The sequence below is a fragment of the Peromyscus leucopus genome, chromosome 4 (genome assembly GCF_004664715.2).
Source record: "Peromyscus leucopus breed LL Stock chromosome 4, UCI_PerLeu_2.1, whole genome shotgun sequence".
In the NCBI taxonomy this organism is placed as follows: domain Eukaryota; kingdom Metazoa; phylum Chordata; class Mammalia; order Rodentia; family Cricetidae; genus Peromyscus; species Peromyscus leucopus.
This window is the reverse complement of record NC_051066.1, coordinates 69266552-69272551: the sequence shown is the minus strand read 5'-3', so window position 1 is coordinate 69272551 and position 6000 is coordinate 69266552. Positions and strand designations below refer to the sequence as shown.

The window sequence follows — 6000 nt, the reverse complement described above, 5'->3', positions numbered from 1 at the left end:
GGAAGCCAAACTGAGGGCCCTGGGGAGCGGAGGACTGTACTACACATTGTGACTGTCCCCTCCCTCCCTCCCTCCCTCCCTCCCTCCCTCATTCCCTTCTTTCCTTGTCTCCTCTCTTCCCCTTCCCACCTTTCTTGAGGCTGACTTTGAACTCCTGATGCTTCTGTTCCCACTTCCCGAGTACCAAATACCAGGATTACAGAGGTAAGTGCACTGTGGTGGTGTGACTAAGAATGGCCTCCAGAGGCTCATAGATTGGAATGCTTGGTCCTCAGGAAAGTGGACTGCTTGAGAAGGATTAGGAGGTGTGGCCTTGTCGAGTAGGTACAGCCTTGTTGGGGGAAGTGTGTTACTGGGGGTCACTTTGAGGTTTCAAAAGCCCAAGCAGGTCCCAGTGTCTCTCTCTTCCTTCTGCCTGTGGATCCAGATGTAGAACTCTCAGCTACTTCTCCAGCATCATGTCTGCCTGTGTGTCTTCATGCTATGGGCCATGTTGATAATGGACTAACCCTCTGAAACTGTAAGCCAGCCCCAATTAAATGTTTTCCTTTGTAAAAGCAGCCATGGTTGTGGTGTCACTTCACAGCAACAGAACACTGACCATGACAACACACAAGTGCATTTCTGTCCTACACTGTGAAGCCCTGGGCTAGTGGAAACCCTGTCAACAACATACATCATATGTGCACCTTGCCCTGAAGAACGTGTTTCAAGTCAGATTTCTTTATAAGTCTTCTGGACTCAGGTAATTTGTTTACAGTAATACAAAATGGATGAATACAGTAACAACGGGAGACAACCTTTCTTCCTCTCCATCTGAGCTGTGCAGAAGTTTTGGAGTCTTTGCTGGAACCAGGCACCAAAAGAACCTGATGCCTACAATGCCTACGCTCTTGCTCATGACTTCGGGTCTTCTGTTGCTCGGCCCCTCTGCCACCTGGGGAAGAAGTGGAATCTTCTGTGGTCTGGGAACCCTATGACCACATTTCTTTAAAAGGCTAGTCACTACCCCACACCCTCCAATTGGCCATTTGAACTCTTCTGCTAAGCTTTCTAGAGTGCCTCTTCTCACCTCCAGAACTATTGGCTTCACTTCTGGAATGGCCTAAGAATTTCATACCAGATGGAGTCTTTCACCAGAAGTTCTGTTGTCTTTTTGACAAAATACCCCAGGTAAGTCTAGATGAGAAGGCAGGAACAATTCTGGGACATCTATCTATTCCAGCAAATGAGTAGCTGTGTCTGTATACACCCAGGACTACCCCTTAGGGTTCCAGACACTGTGTATGAGTTCTAGGAGACGAGGACCTAGACACCAGACATGAGGAGCACCTGCGTCTACCGGATCATCCTGACGGTGTCTCAGTGTGGAAACATCGGGATCTCTGTCCAGCTGGTACACATACAGCCTCAAGGGTGACCCAAACCTCCTAACTCCTCTATCCCCAGATAACTGGCCCCGTCACAGGTATGCAACCCCAGGAGACAGTGGCTGTGGAAAGAGTTTGGACAGATGGGCTAGAGTATCCTCATAACCGAATCCTGTACAGTCTGACACCAGATGGAAATGGGGACAAGAAGAGAAGCAGGTGGGTGGCCCAGATCTGGAGTCAAGCTGACCTCCTCACCCATTCTTATGCCTACATGGAGATGCAGAATCCAGGAAGTCTAAAGTCGAGCACGGTCTTACTGGAGGTTATGAAGATGATGGTGAAGGCAGGAAGGGGACCCTTTGTTGTATGGTCTGTCAACCGCTCAAGGCCTGAGGAAGCACACCTCAACTGCACTCTGAATTTGGGCTTCCTGTGCTAAACGAGGCCTGGACAACAGCACCAGGGCCCCAGGCTGTGAATGCCTTTGGGGAAAACTTCAGCAGGACTGCAAAAGATTGGGGCCTTGTGTGGCAGACATTTCAGAAGCTGCTTGCCTCCTTCTCTGTTTCCCACAGCAGCCCCCATCTCCAATCTGGAGTGGCCAGAACAGGAAGTGTGTACCAACAGGACTAAAATAGGAGGGGCAATCTGGGTGGAGGAGGGACTTATCTGGGCTAGGGAGGGGCTGACCGGACCCAGGACTTTTACCAGTTTTGTGTTACATTTTCCTGAGATTGAAACAGCTCCTCTTGCAGAGAAGCTCCTTCAGCAGGACGGTGAACATCTCAAAAATAGCTTCAGGAAGTTCCTGAAACTGACCAGATTCACGAGGCCCCTCCCTCCCAGAGTAAGCAATAAAGCTGTGAAGAAGCGTTTCAGATAAGCTAAACTACAGAGAAGATTCAGACCAAAACAAAACAAAACAAACAACAACAACAACAACAAAAATCAGACTGGAAGAGGTTTAGCCCAACTGAATCACCTGGAAGGGACACTCTCCAACCTGTTGAGCTGCCTACAGGCTGTGCAGTGTGCTCCAGGTTCCCGGCTTTGTGCGCTGTCACCCATGCTGGGGTGGGCTTTGGGGATGGCAGCTGCCTATGGGTCATTTATGCTTCTGCAAGTGACCCCAATAAAACTCATTGCTTCACCAAGTTGGACTTTGGTGGCATCCACACTGTGGATCTGTCATGGGCTCCCTATCTGGGGTGAGTTGTTGTGTACGGTGTGTCCCCCAGTAACAGTTTTGTCACACAACAGCCATCTGTGAGTCACCGTCACAGACATCACAAAGACCAAGGCAGACCCAAGCCGGGTGGGAGGGGAGGGTAATCTACGGCCACCTGGCAAAGGCTGAACAGGGTCAAGATTTAGCACCCAGCCCAGGACGCAGCAGCAGCAGACCTGATCTCTCACCGTGGCCCTGCACCAGCACCAGTCACGGTGTCTGGGAGCTTGTCGAGATCATGGCATCCTATGGAATAAAGGGTTGTCGTCTGGGAAAAGGACAGTCCATGTTCCCTGAGCTTATTTTTATTTATTTATTTACATGGGCTGTGTGTGTGTGTGTATGCCACATATACAACGACCTCAGAAGCCAGAAGAGTGTTTGGGATTGGTAGGAGCTGGAGTTACATGCTATTGTAACTGTCTCAACTTAGGTACTGGGACCAAACTCCGGTCCCCTGGAAGAGCAGCAAGCGTTCTTAACCCATGAGCCATCTCTAACTGGTTTCCTAAACGTAGTGTATAAATTGTGTGATTAATTCATTACCCATTTTTGGAGACAGCCTGGATGACCTTGAACTCCTGATGTTCCTGCCTTTACCTCCCACGTACTGGGACTTCAGCTTATACCACCATACCTGCCTTAGTCCACACTCTGTAGCATGAATCTTAAAAGTTCTTATTAATAAAATCAAACCCGAGGCGAGTTATTGGGGTCCATGCTGGAATCAGAGAGAAGAACAAGCCACAGCTATCTCACCTCGCCGGATCCTCATCTGGTCTTGTCTCCTCAGACTGGAGGCCTCTGAGTCCTCATCCTGAATGGGTCTTAGCTGAACTGCTGCTGGAAGCCTGAATGCTTCCAGCCAATCTTCTAGTTTTGGTCTCACCTTATATATCTTTTGCTTTCTACCACCACTCTGGGATTAAAGGCTGGCTTTTTGGATTAAAGGTGTGTGTCACCATGCTTGGCTATTTAATGTCTTGAACTCACAGAGTCCAGAGGGATTTCTATCTCTGGAATGCTAGATTAAAGTGTGAGTGCACCATTTTCTAGCCTTTGTATTTAGTGGCTGTCTGTTCTTGACCAGATAATTTTTAGGTACACAATATTTTGGGGAACACAATACCACCACAACACTCCAGGCTGAACTCTCGGTGAAGAGCATCTCTCCTCATCTCCAAGCCAGGAGCAGTGTTCTTAAGCATAGCACTCAGGAAGCTGGAGGAGGAGGATCAGAATTTGAGGACAGCCTGGGCTGCATGAGACCCTGTCTCAAAAAAGCAAACACCAAAAATAAAGTCTTATTTCCAATGGCCACCCTCAGAATTGGCATTAATATTTTTGTTATTAATCTTTTTTTTTCTTTCATTTTTTTTCCAGAAAAATGTTGTGTGTGGCCAAGGCTGGCCTCAAACTCCTGATCCTTCTGACTCTACCTCTTGAGTGCTGGGATAGATGTGAGCCGCCTTACCTGGCTGTTAGTCCTTCTTAAAGGTGCATTCTAAGTGCTTTATTTTGCCCTGGGTTACGCAGCTGCCAGGTCTACCTAGGTTCTGTGAGTCTCAACCCACCCTGAGGTGTTCATCTATTTCCAATAGTGGCTCTCAAACTCAAGGCTGACTCAGAATCACCTGGAAACCTTGTGAAAACCAACCATAGCAGTTTCTCACTCTGTTCTGGGATGTGTCAAACCCCAAACATGCCCCTAACAAGTTGGAGGGCTTCTGGGGTGAGGACAGAGCCTGGAGAACCACGAGGCATCTAGTGCTCCCTACCCTCTGGGTTCCTGTAAAGCAGGCTCATTCATACCCTCCCCACAGCGACTTGCCGTGAGATGCCAGTGAGATAATACGGTGCAGCTGAAAGAGCTTTGTCAGCTCACAGGTTAAGGGCTCTGATCATTAACCTGGTAATCTGCCCGAGGCTGGTCCACAGTCTGGACATGCAGGGTAGGGTGTGCAGACATCTGGAGATCTTTGGCAGCCCACCTTCTAAAGGGAGAAGCCAGTCACGGAGGATTCAGGCCTTCAGCCCTCTCGGGCCACACCCTCATCTGCCTGCTGTACCAGCAGCTTGCTGGCCTGGGCCACTTCTTCAAGGGCCAGAATCCAGGCAAGCTGGGACAAGCCAAAGTTTGTGACTGGAGACGTGGGAATGGTTCACAAACAACTACGCTGTTGGACTCTAGCCCACGACTTCCCCTTTCTAAAGCTTGGGTTGTGCATCTGTAAAATGGGCGCAAGGAAAGTAGCCCAGGGGTAGTAGAACTCAAGGATCATGGCTTTCACAACTCTTGACTAATCAGCCTGTCTCTGAGCAAGGATTCAAACACTGGTAGCTGTTAGTATTTTCAGAAAGTGCTTGGGTCTGAACCGCCTCCACAAGGAGGCCTAGTCTTGGAACGCGAACGCTCCCACGCCATTCCCGGGTTGCACCAGGATACGCCAGTCCTAGAATGCCAGCGTGGGGCCCCAGGCCTGCAGCCCTGAGCAGGGGTTGCCAGGGGGAACAAGATCAGGGCGGAGCAGAGAACCCCCGGGGAGGGGCGGAGCCTCCCAGTTGGAGGCCCAGGAGTAAGCCCCTAGAGAAAGTGATGGAGGCAGAGAACGAAGGGCTTAGGAGGCTCGCCAGCAGCCTAGGAGGGAACTGGGAAGCGTGAGGGAGACCTCAGGGGGGAGGACCGTTAGGCAGGGCTGTTAGAGGCTGGAAGGGCACAGAAAACAAGGCAGAGACTGGGGTCCTAGGCGGGCTTCATCCTCTGAAGAAGGCCCGCCCACGGCCTCACCTCCAGGCTGTAGTGGGCAGGGACGAGCTCTGCTTGGAGCCAGGCTGCCGGGCCGGAGGCGGAGCTGGAGGGTTGGCAAAGGGCAGCTCAGGGGTGTGCCAAGGGGTGTGACCGTTTGATTGGACCAGGAGGTTGTGATAGGCGGAGCCTGGTGCTACCTTCCCCCGGGCTGGGAGAGGAGGCTTATAAGGGGCGTGTCGAGGGCGTGGTCTCGGGGGGGCGTGGCGTGGCCGGACGAGGCCGTTGAGCTTCTGGACTGACTCCGGGAGGGGGTGGCAGGGCAGAGTGGAAGCACTGAGCCAAGCTGCGCAGTCAGACGCGGACTGGGGCGCCAGCTGAAGAAGCCGGACTTTCAGCGTGTAGCCAGGACCGAGACAGCAGGTAAAGCGGGGCATGGGGGAGGGGGCGGGACAATCGGAAGCAAACTTAGCTTCCCCTGAACTTCTGCAGACTTCAGGGCCCGCTTGGCAACAGGTAACAAGACCCAGAGCGGACTGAGAAAGATCCTTTCTCAGCCTCCGAGTCCGAACTCCCTAGTTCTGGCTGCACCAGACAGCAGCCGTGTGGCGCTGGGCCGGTCCCTGCCCCCAGCCCTGAGCTCCTCGGGTTCC

At 51.7% G+C, this 6000-nt stretch overlaps 1 protein-coding gene across 2 annotated transcripts in view; it reads left to right on the top strand.

Moving 5' to 3' along the window:
• The first annotated feature begins 5610 nt into the window (after window positions 1-5610).
• Cd82 (CD82 molecule) overlaps window positions 5611-6000 on the top strand; it is a 45609-nt gene continuing 45219 nt past the window's right edge. Inside the window, exon 1 of one of the 2 annotated variants that reach the window (XM_037205031.1) lies at window positions 5611-5770. The gene's annotated coding sequence lies outside the window, so the exon portion shown is untranslated. The remainder of the gene's footprint in view (window positions 5771-6000) is intronic. The other variant, XM_028878995.2, reaches the window with a different exon arrangement.